The sequence below is a fragment of the Podarcis filfolensis genome (assembly GCF_964270895.1).
Source record: "Podarcis filfolensis genome assembly, chromosome: 16".
NCBI classification, from domain to species: domain Eukaryota; kingdom Metazoa; phylum Chordata; class Lepidosauria; order Squamata; family Lacertidae; genus Podarcis; species Podarcis filfolensis.
The window spans coordinates 11681209-11693232 of record NC_139620.1 but is presented as its reverse complement, the minus strand read 5'-3'; the positions used below and the strand labels follow the sequence as shown (position 1 = coordinate 11693232).

Below are 12024 nucleotides of genomic sequence, written 5' to 3'. Positions count from 1 at the left end.
CCTGTCCTCCTCTCTTTCTCCCAGCAGAGGTTACAGCTCTGTAGAAAATACTATACGTGATGCAAACACAGGGTGCTTTCCCCACACCGACCTTCTGGTTTTAAGGTGGTAAAGCACTGAGGAGGGTGCCTTGCTTGCTCCTCTAGCCTCTGATTCTCCAAACACATACCCGTTTGGGGAAAATGGATCCGATAGCTGCTTGCCAGGGCTTCCCATGGCATTGTATGCGCAGCAAAACGCACATGTGGTCTCTTTATCAGTGGTGCAGTGAGCATTTAGTTTCCTGCACAGCTCATAGTAGGGAAGTAGCCAAGTGTGAACTGGTCAGATCAGGAGAGGAAAGTGGTAGCTAGGGCTCTGTCATGCGATGCGAAAGATAGTGGCATTAATTGCACATGCATTTGTGCGGAGGGAGGAGTGCATGATCCCAGGCAATGTCCCGAAGCAAAAAAAGAGCAGACAGGCAGGGGAAAGGCTACTGAAAACGGGCAGCCCACAGCCTGCGAAAAATGTCCATTGTGGATGAGAATATATTCAATAGACGGCGAACCAGGAGCACATGGAAGGGCACATTTGCCAGGCAAAGGCAAGCAAGCGGGCAAGATGACACACAGATTATGTGAAGGAGCTCAACATGCGCCTCTGTGCACAGCTGACGCATGGGCGCAAAGGGCAGTATTTCTACAAATCAGGAAAAACAAAACTGATGGATATGTCAGCCTGGAAATTGCACCCTGGGCTTCAGAAGCCCACTGCCCCCACTGTAGGAACTGGTAATGTTTCTGAATGGCAGCAGGGGAGTTTCCCATTAGGGCTTCAGTTCGCCACTATGAGAACAGGATGCTGGACTGAATGGGCCCCTACGTACATCCTTCATCTTACAAGGGTCAGGCCTTGCGGGGCAAAGATGAGCAGGTACTTTACACATGCTCAGATACGGTCTCCTTTTATAGTTCCAGCATTGGAATCGGGCCCAGAGGCCAAGCTGTGGAGTAGCTGCCTTATCCCAAGTCAAACCATTGGTCCACCTCGCTCAGGCTTGCTGCTCTCCAGGGTTTCAGGTAAGGGACATTCCTCGCCCCACCTGGAGATGCCAGAGATTGCACCTGCCACCTTCTGCATGCAGAGCAGATGTTCTGCCACTGAGCTCTGCCCCTTCCCTAAGGGCTGAACCACACTTTATCTATGCCTGTATACAGAGCTGTTTTTCTAGGGAAAGGGTTTCCGAATCTCGCCATGAGCACCTCCCTCGTTTTCTTAGAATGGCAATGGTGCCCACCTGAGAGGTGCGGGAACTGAGTTCTGGCTGGAAAAAAGCCCTGTCCATATAGAAAGTTGCAGCCTGGGCGGGATGTGACAGAGGCATTTGCCCTGGGTTTGAGGTTGCATGTATCCCAGTAGTAGGCTTTTCCATTTCGTTCCGCTTATAATGTCCTCTCTGTGTGTGTATGTGTGTAGTAATGTGTTTGCCATCACCTCCTCCGCAGTATTAAGGGGCCAACCCTAAGCAGGTGCCAGCTCCCATCTGAGTTCACTGGCAGCAGCAACTGGCACTGCCAAGGGGGCATGAGCAGGCGATGCTGTGCCAGGCCTTGGCTCTAGGAGGACATCCCAAGAATCCCCTGGGGGAGGCGGGGAAAGCGACATATGCCCAGGGCTCCTTGGCAGAACAGGGGCACCTGGCAGAAGGAGCTACCCGCTGGGATGCAGCCAGTCAAGTTGTGTCCGTCCAGCACCAGGCTGTGTGGGGCCTGCCCCCAAGACACCTGTGGCAGCCAGAGTAGCCAGTGGTGTCCTCTGTTTGCAAGCCCTTTTGACCTCTCGCCATTTCATGTGCCTTTTTCCGCTTGCAATTATTTCTGCCTTGAACAATTCAGCCTCTGCCGGGCCCTCTCTTATATGTGTGGCCCTCCGAAACCTCCTCAGCACGTTTGCACACTCACACCCAACCGAATTCCCTTTCTGCACGGGTTCGTGCCTGCCCCTAGAAAACTGCAATACACCAAGCCAGACCGTTGGTCCATCTAGGCCAGTACTGTCCACACTGACTGGCAGCATCTTTCCAGGATTTCAGGGAAGGGTCCCTCCCTGCAGATGACACTGGGGATTGAACATGGAACCTTCTGTGCGAAGCAGATGCTAACATGCTGTACCATGGAGCCTTTCCCCAGAATTGTGCCACATTTAAGATGCAAGGAACATCAGAGTTCCATGAGCACCAGACCCTGTTGCGATTGCTCTGCAAGAGGCTTCCCAGCAGAAAAATCAAAGCGTTTTAAAAGTCTTTGCACAGCCTGACCTCATGCATATGGGGGGGGGGAGAGAAAGACCCCTCAAGTGTGCATGCTGCTGCCACTCCGCACAAGACTCAGCGGATGCCCTCGTGCAAGGCGGTGCAAATGTGCCCAGGCTGGTGCCAGGCTAGGCACCCACGTGCTTCCCTCCTCACCCCCCCCCCCAATTTCTGCCTTGGTGCAGTTCCTGTTGCTGGTTTCCCATTGATTTGAAGGCAGGAGCCACCCTCCTCCCCCTGCAACCTCTTTTCACACGGAGTGGATGGGGAGGAGGAAAAGGAAGTGTGTGGAGGCGGGCAGGGGGGGAGGGAATCCCCCTGGTTAAATCCTTGGCACTGGCAGTCCCAGCCAGGAGCCAAGATTCAGCCGGGGCTCTCTGTTTCTTGTTGTGTTTGTGTTAAAAGTGATTCCTGGACAGCGGTGGGTGGTGGGGAAAAGAGGTATGGGAGAGAATCAGCAATGAGATGAGCCGAGAAATCTGCACTCTGTCTGTGTTTGGGGAAAAAGTGGAGGGGGGATTTGACTGGGATCACTGAACCTTAAAACTTCTCTGCATATGTATGTGTGTGTTACAGTTAAAATGCATGGGGTGTATTCTTCCCAAGTCTGGGGAGGTACAGAGCTGAGAAATAGTGGGAGAGACCTCTTGGTCCTTGAGCCGAAAATACTCCTCCCTCCTTTTAACCATCCCGGATTTCTATTATTATTATTATTATTATTATTATTATTATTATTATTATTATTATTATTTTGTCCTCCCCCAGTTTTCTCTGATCCCATCCCCACTTCCCCAAACGACCAGCCACCCATTCCCTTCCCAGACACTATAATACTCACAAGCAAATGGACATCACTAACTTAGGTCCATGGGTTCCGCTGGGTCTACTCTAAGTAGAGCTCAATTGGCTACAATCTCCCTGCCTTGTTCTCTGCCTCCCTCCCCAGCACACCGTGTCTGAACCCCATCCTTCTCAGAGCAAACATCTTAGGAATGCATGTTTGCCCCACAAAGCCCACCTCTACCCAGGGGGGGCACACAACATGACATATTTTGGGGGCACATATAGACAGATTTTTTAAAAATATCCCCCCCCGCAAAAAACAAACAAACCCATTCTATTGCCACATTTAACTTTTTTATATATAAAGATGAGACTGGGTGAGAAGACCGCTGCAGAATTCATTGCAGAAAATAATCACAATTCCTTACTTCCTGAATTGCATCCACCTCGCAAGGAGACCCCCTCCCTCCCGCTCTAATACCCCAGCCCAGGTATTTTCTCCCTCCTCCCCCCCCAACACAGCTCCTCACCTGGTTGTCCGAATGTCTTTACAGCCAAAGGCAGAAGTCAATCGGATGGGAGGGGGCGACTCCTTGCCCCCTCCTCCCTTCAGATCCGTGCAGATCCACCAGCGGGGCGGGGGGGGCAGGTGTCTATGTTGGGGGAGAGGCTGGGACGGAGAGCTGACTTGTCGCCTTCAATCACTTGTCCATGTTGCAAGCGAGCGGGTGTCTCCCGCTCCCCTCTCCTCCTCTGTGCCCTACCCCCCCAGCCTGCTCTGCCCCTTTTGCTTACAAAGCAAGAGCGGATCTATTAGACCAGGCTGGGGGGGCGCCGCCTATGTGAGGCTTTGGGGTGCCAGCAAAACAGCTCTCTCTTCGCCCCCCTTCTTCCCCAGCAGATTCCCCCGGTCCCTGGCACGGAGAAGATGCTCAGCTTATGCGACCAGCATCCTCCTCCTCTTTGCTCCACCCTGGAGAGAGTCTTGGTGGGGCGGGCGGAGTGGTGGGGTGGGGGGAGCGGAGAGGACCGCGCGCAGCTTCTGCAATGGAGCAGTGGGGGGGAGAGATGTCGCTGCTCCAAAAAAAAACACCTACTGTCTTTTTTTTCTTCTTCCCCGGATCATCTTCTTCCCCTTCCTCCTCCTCCTGCTTCCTACCACGGATCCCACCAGGGTACCACATCCTCTCCATCAAACCCACAGACACCAGAAGGGACCATATTGGCAGCATCCATCAGCCAGCCCGATCGATTTTGTCCTGGGAGGGCCGGTTGTTTGGGGATGCAGATCACAGCCAGGCGGGTGGGGGGGGGGGGGAGAGATAGAGATAAGCAAGGAAAATCTGGCTGGTGTGGGTGCGAGGAGGCTAGAAGGGGCTTCCTAGGGGGAGTGAAGGATGTCCTAGACGTTTCCTCCCACCCTAATGAGAACATCCCATTTCTACTCCATCACAGGAGGCCCTTTGGGGCAGAGCTGTAACTCCATGCTGGAGCATCTGCTCGGCGTGCAGAAGGCTCTCAGGTTCGGTCCCCCGGCACCTGCAGGTAGGGATGGGGATGTCTGCCGTCTGAAATCCTGGAGAGGGCCGTAGCTCAGCGGTGGAGCATCTGCTCTGCATGCAGAGAGGTCCTTGGTTCGATTCCCCGGCATCTGCAGGTAGGAAAGAGAATCCTGCCTCGAACCCAGGGGAGCCGCTGCCAGCCAGTGTTGACAACACTGAGCTACATGCGTCTTGATCCTGTGTTCCGAGGTGGTTTCTGTGTTCCCATCGCTTACCAACAGGATCCTACTTGCTCCCCCACCGGGACCAACTGTGAGATCCTGCGGGGGGTGGGGTACATTTACAGGGAAGTAACTCACCTCCTCTTATTGAAGCCCAGTCGCCTGAGGCGGTGGGGAAGGCCCTGATCCCCTCCCCAAAAACCTAATCCCAGTTCTAAACCTAATTCTCCCCACACAGCCCCAAATCTGATGCGATCTTTCCAGTGTTCAATAAGGAAGTCCGTGTACCATCCTCAGCTCCAATGACCAAGAGAGAACTGTAATCCACCATCCAAGAATGACCCAGTCATCTATAAGAAATGCTCTAAATCCCCTCCCCTGGCTAAAAAGGTGGACTTTAGTTCCCCAGGGGACTCCCAGGAAAATCCTAATTCCTCCCCAATTGCCGTTCTTCTTTCCAGATTTTGCTGAACTCCAGCTTCCATCACGGCCAGTATCTGGGGGACCACAGGTTCCTCATTTCTGACATATAGGAAAACCCAATTTCTTACACCCCGCCCCAGATATACACTCTCCTCGCTCCCTACCATCACGCAGTCCCTTTCTTCTCCCCACCCTGCACCCCGGCCCCAAGATTGCACAGCAATATATAAAAGCTGGGGGAAGGCTGGCTTATCCGTGCCTGGTCGAGATTCACCACCCCAAAGATAAGGGATTTCACCACAAAGCAGAAAAGCCCAGCAACTCAGTGGTGGTGGTGGTCGTAAAAGCAGGGGCGCCAGCGGAACTCCCCGCCACTGCCAATCCTCTCCGCTTCCAGCAGGAGGCGCTGCAGGGCGAGAGCGTCTTTTTTGAAGCACGGGAATGTGGGGTGTTTTTTTCCCTCCCGCTTTTTGGAAGAAGGGCGGGGCTGTGGGGTCGCAGAGCAGAGGGGAAGGGGTACTGAATAAACACGCAGCCCAATAAGCAGAGCAGTTCCAGCGTCTGCCGCCAGGAGGCGCTATGCAGGACAGGTCCTCCCATCTCTCTCTCTGCCTCCGCCGGTTCGGCTGCCTGGCTGGCTCTGTATTCTGGGCACGCGGTGTTATTCCTCTGGCTGCGGTCCCTTACTTTCTGCTGGCTCCCTCGGCCAAGATGTGGGGGCTGGAAGGAAGAAAGGGAAAGGGGTGGCGCTGGTGTCAGCTGCGTCCTGAACTGCTCCCTGTCCCTTCGCCTACAGGAGCTTTCCTTCTCCTAACCCCTGCCCAGTTTGCAGAGCCGCAAACGTCTCCGCTCCTCCAGTAGATATCTTTATTCAAAAACCTGCAGGTTATTACAGAGCACGTGTGTGTGTGTGTGTGTGTGTGTGTGTGTGTGTGTGTGTGTGTGTTTTGCTGGAACAACTTGAGTGGGAAGAAGGAATTCCCCTATTCAAAGCAGCAGGGACTGCCACTTATCTGTCTGATCTGGGGGAGGAAGAGAAGGAGGGGAGGCGGGTTTCCCCAGGATCCCCCACTTCAGCAGTCAGGTAGAGAAAGGGAAATAGCTGTCAGCTGGTAAAGGGCTGTATCACCTGCTTTTCATGCACAGGGTCCTGTGTTCAATTCCTGGCATCTCCAGTTAGGGGCTGGGAGACACCCCTGCCTGAAACCCTGAACAGCTGCTGCCAGTCAGTGTGGACAATACCAAGCCAGCTGGACCAATGGTCTGACTCAGTACCAGGCAGCTTCCTGTGTTTCTCTTTGAAGCAGCTCTGCATCCTGAATCATGAGGACTAGAACCTTTCTTCTTACCAGGAAGGTTGTTGGTAGCTCAGTGGCAGAGTAGCTGCTTGGCATGCAGAAGAAAGTCCCAGGTTCAATCCCTGGCATCTCTGGGTAGAGATGGGAGAGAACCCTGCCTGAAACCCTGGAGAGTTGCTGCCAGTCAGTGTAGACAATACTGATGTAGATAGGCCAAGAGCCTGAGTCAGTATCAGGCAATTTCCGGCATTCCTATAGTAAAGGTAAAGGGACCCCTGACCGTTAGATCCAGTCGCGGACAACTCTGGGGTTGCGGCGCTCATCTCGCTCTATAGGCCGAGGGAGCCAGCGTACAGCTTCCGGGTCATGTGGGCAGCATGACTAAGCCGCTTCTGGTGAACCAGAGCAGCACACGGAAACACCGTTTACCTTCCCGCCAGAGCAGTACCTATTTATCTACTTGAACTTTGATGTGCTTTCAAACGGCTAGGTTGGCAGGAGCAGGGACCGAGCAATGGCAGCTCACTCCGTTGCGGGGATTCGTACCGCCGACCTTCTGATCGGCAAGTCCTAGGCTCTGTGGTTTAACCCACCGCACCACCCATCACCCCAATTTGCAGCCTGTTGAGAAAGGTTGTGGGGGAGGGATCAGGAGGGATATTTAAGGTGCTGGGGTGTGGCTTGAGTAAGGCAAGCGGAAAAACCCCACAGCAAGAGGTGGATCTGGATGTTTCAGGTGCTGGATCTAGAGAGGAGATGTTGCATTTCTTTAAAAAAGGACTCTGGGATAGTATTTCCTTATAGCTTCTCCATCCCCAAAAGGAAAGGTGTGCAGTATATGATATTTCTTTCCCTCTCTCTCTCTCCCTCTCCACCCTCAAAGTACCATGTGGTGTGTGGTGCTCTCTGCTGGCTATTTACTGCTACTGCTACCAACTCTCCAATTTTTGTGTTCCACCCCCCCGCCCCACTTTTTTGGCAGGGGGGAAATATAATTGAAATTTTGCCAAAAGTATTAAATTTACACAACATCTCCCAGTATCCGTCAAATTTGCGTCCAATGATATTTTATTGGAAGGACAACTTTGGTGAACATTGCCAAGGCCTTCTGGCAGAGCTATAAGTCAGGTTTTTGTTTTTTTTTAAATGTATGAATTATATTAGACTGTACAAAGGAAATAACAGGTTAGGCACTATCAACGAACCCCCTTGTGATATTGTTGGGGGTAGTTCAATAAAGTTGTCAACAGAATCTTACAGCACTAAGGAATCGATCTTGGCTGCTTCAATCTGCAGAAGTAGCACAGCTACTGGTGCCACAAAATACTTGTTCTGCAATTGTAAGAAATGGAACTTTTAGTGTGGCAGCACCTACACGTTGGAACTCCCTGCCCATTGACATCAGCCAGTGTACTCTTTTCAGACCTGCTTAAAACATTTTTGTTAAGGCAAGCCTGTCCAGGCATGAAGAATGCTGACATTTGTTTTAATCTTTTTTTGCTTACTGTTGATTTCAATTACCTTATGAAGAAGAACCATTTAAGAACTGGTGGCTGTGTTTTATTTTTTCCTCTTCCCTTCCTTTCCATTTCCCCTTGCATGCCTGAGGCAGTCTGTTCCACTGTCAAACAGCTCTTACCCTCAGAAAGCTCTTTGTACTGATTCACTGAAATCCTCTTTCTTGTAATTTGAATTTATCAATTTGGGTCCTATCCTCTGGTGCCACAAAAAACAAGCTTGCACCATCTTCCACTTTTCAGCCCTTTCAGATATTTAAAGATGGCTGCCACGTCACATCTTGGGGCTCATCCAACCTTTGCTTGGGTCCGAGAGATTTCCCATTTGCAGTGCCACTTTCCCTGGGAAAACCCGCTCCTTTTTACAAAATCAGAGCAAATGTCAATCAGTGGAAAACCCGACTGTTTGCTCCAATTCAGCAATAAAGAGCAGGTTGTCCCTGGGGAAAAGGGGCAGGACAAGGCAGCAAGGTGAGAAGCCCTCAGTCTTTTCCTCTCCAAGCTAAACAAACCCAACTCCCTCAACCATTCCTAGACTCGGTTTCCAGGCTGTCCTTCGTTTTGGGGCTCATCCTCTTGCCCATTGGTTTCCCTGGGGAAAACCATTCTTTAACGCACAATCAGAGCAAATGGCAATTCGGGGTTTCTCCCGATTGACGTTTGCTCTGATTTAGCACTAAAGAGCAGGTTTTCCCTGTGACGGGGGGGGGCAAGGGGGAAACTGCTTCGGCCTGCGCAGGGAACAAGCAGAAGTGTGGATAAGCCCTTGGTCTACTTCCTCTGCACGCATTCTAGCTTCTTAAACTCTGGTGCCCATAAACAAATTCCTACGTGCATCCCCATAATGGACTTGTTTTATGGAACTTAAGGAGGACACCCGATGCCCAGCTAAGAAGGCTGCTCCATTTTTGGTTATGTGGGCAAAGAATGATGGGAAATAATTGTGGAAGGCATTCCTCGCGACACATAACGATGTATACAGTTCTGGAGGAAGCTTGTCTTAAGTTTCTTAATGAGTTACAAGAGGGGTGATGGTATTGGTTGGATGTACAAAAAATCAATTCTGAGCTGGCTAACTCCCAGAGGGTCATCACTAGATTAGTAGCTGGCTTTACGTTGACACTCATGGAATTGGTTTTAGATTGAAGCTGTGCGTTGACTGGAAAAGGGTGGTGAATGTTTTTGTGGATATTAGGCAACCTGTGGCCTTCCAAATGTTGTTGGACTACAACTCTCATCATCCCTGACCACTGGCCATGGTTGGCTGGGGCTTATGGGATTCGGAGTCCAACAACATAGGGAAGTCCACAATTTCCCCCCAGGTTATTTATTTATAACTCCTGGACTTCTTGTATAATTACACAGATTTTTTTTTGTGTTATGGCCTATTGCCAATAGAGAATAAATTGTTCCTGCAACATTAAGCTGAGAGATGGGGATTGGCCAGAGGCCAGCAAGTTATTTTGGCTCAGCAGAGATTTGAACCTAGCCTTTGAACGATGAAGCCAGGGAGCTGAACGGGGGCTCAGCCCAGGGATTCCACCCACCCACCCAACGCACCAACATTTGGTAACTTAAGAATATAAGGAGCTCCTGGGTGGATCAGACCAACGGCCCATCTAGTCCAGAATCCTGTTCTCACAGGGGCCAACCAGATGCCTGAGTATGTGAAAGGATAATAATAGTGATGATGATGATGTATGCCTTCCAGCAACTCCTGCAGCCAAGCTGGAGCCAAACGTATTGCTCTGCTTTCCATTGCACCACCTCAGTGAGGCCGAGAGGGGGGTGTTGTTGTCTGGGCAACCCAGGACACCCATATGCATGATACTGCCCAGGCTTGCTCCCAGAGGAGGTCACTTTGGTGCTGCTAATGCAGCTCTTTAACTTCATCCCCAGAGGCGCACTCCATTGTCTCTTGAGACAAAAGGATGTCAACAATAAACAACAACAATAATGTGTATGCCCCTGTACTTAGAATGGCACAGATAAATGGTGTGGGGGGGGGGGAGAGAGAATTAAAAAGAAGCACCAATATAAGGCGGCGTAAGTAGGTCTCCCCAGGAGGAACATAGGAAGTTGACCTCAAGCAAATCAGACCATTGGTCCATCTAGCTCAGAACAGTCTGCCAACTTTCTCGACCTTAGATGCTCAGACGTTATTTGACTGCAACTCCCACCATTCTCAGCCAGCATGGCCAGTGGTCAGGGATGATGGGAGTTGTAGTTCAAGAACATCTGGGGACCCAAGATGGAGAAAGGCTGGTCTACGCTGAGTGGCAGTGCCCCACCCCCCACCCTCCCTGGGTTTCAGGTGGGAAGCCTTCCTCAGAGAGGCCGCTCAGGATTCAATCTCCACCCACAAGCAGATGCTCTGCCTCTGAGCCATGGGGCACCCCAGTCCCTTGATTTGTAGGAAGCTTCCTTACACTAAGTCTGACCATTGGCCCATCCAGCTCAGCATTGTCTACACTGACCGGCAGAGGCTCTCCAGAGTTTCAGACATTCCCAGCCCCACCTGAGGATGCCAGGGATGGCACCTGGGACAGTCTGTATGCAAAGTAGTGAGTGCTCTATCGCTGTGTCCTGGTCCTCTCCACCATCAAACTCCACTTTCCCTCATGAACACCTTCTTTCTGGTGGCTCCTCTGAAGAGACATCCTATACACACCATGCATTTAAAGCAGGTGGCTCCCTCTCCCCACCAAAGAATCTTGGGGATTGTAGTTTACCCCCACCCACAGAATTATAATTCCCAGCACCCTCCCAGCTCCCAGAGAGCCAGTGTAGTGTAGTGGTTAAGGACGGTAGTCTCGTAATCTGGGGAACCGGGTTCGTGTCTCTGCTCCTCCACATGCAGCTGCTGGGTGACCTTGGGCTAGTCACACTTCTTTGAAGTCTCTCAGCCCCACTCACCTCACAGAGTGTTTGTGGTGGGGGAGGAAGGGAAAGGAGAATGTTAGCCGCTTTGAGACTCCTTCGGGTAGTGATAAAGTGGGATATTGTTACGGAAAAATCTAGGTGTGAGGCTGCTCAGTCACCCAGCTCATCAGGCAGAGCCCGCGGGTCCCTGTGGAATAAAGGAAGGATCCCAGCCACCAACCGGAGCAAATAGCTGTAGACCAAAGTTTATTGCGAAATAGTTTCAAAGAGGAAATTTGAACCCTGAGGATGGGGTGACAAAGACTTTTAAAACTTTCCCACCATATCCCAGAATACAGTTCGTACAGCATCACTGCTACATCACTGACATGTCACAAAAGGGGAGGGGTTAACCTTGGCAAACATGTCCAGACAAGTCCTTGGTACAAGATTAGCATAAGCAGACATGGCAGGGCAAGACTCAGGTATAAGATTAGCATAGACAAATATGTCTTAAGTACCCACCACCCAAAAGTACAGTAGAACTTCCTTTGCATGTCTGGAGCCTGAGGCAAGTCAGGTGATGAGATTTGGCTTTCCCTTGGCTAACAATGAGCCCAGCAATTGAAGCCTCGAATAAAATTTAAGATATTAACTGATGCTAAAGAAAGAGGTGGATTTGCCCTGCCAGACTTTAAACTTTATTATGAATCAGCCGCTTTTTGCTGGCTGAGAGAATGGCTGCTTCTTGAAAACACTGATGTGCTGGACTTAGAAGGTTCTAACAATGTATTTGGGTGGCATGCATATTTGTGGTATGATAAGGTCAAAGCACATAAAGCGTTTAAAAACCATATTGTCAGAAAAGCACTGTTTAATGTCTGGATAAGATATAAGGACTTGCTTGAAAATAAAACCCCAAGGTGGTTGTCACCAATGGAAGCGAAGGCTCAGAAAAAGCTCAATATGGAGGCCAAATGGCCGAAATATTGGGAAATTTTGGAACAAGAGGGAGATAGATTAAAACTGCAGAGTTTTGAAAAACTAAAAAATAGAGTGCGAGACTGGCTCCATTATTACCAAATAATGGAGGCGTATAATTTGGACAAAAAATTGGCTTCCAGG

General features: G+C 50.7%; 1 protein-coding gene across 1 annotated transcript in view; it reads right to left on the bottom strand.

Annotated features, from left to right (window-relative positions):
• Nucleotides 1-4517, bottom strand: part of LOC310751657 (sodium/calcium exchanger 1-like) — a 28592-nt gene extending 24075 nt beyond the window's left edge. Inside the window, exon 1 of the mRNA XM_083591061.1 lies at nt 3607-4517. The gene's annotated coding sequence lies outside the window, so the exon portion shown is untranslated. The remainder of the gene's footprint in view (nt 1-3606) is intronic.
• Between the last annotated feature and the right edge of the window lie 7507 nt (nt 4518-12024).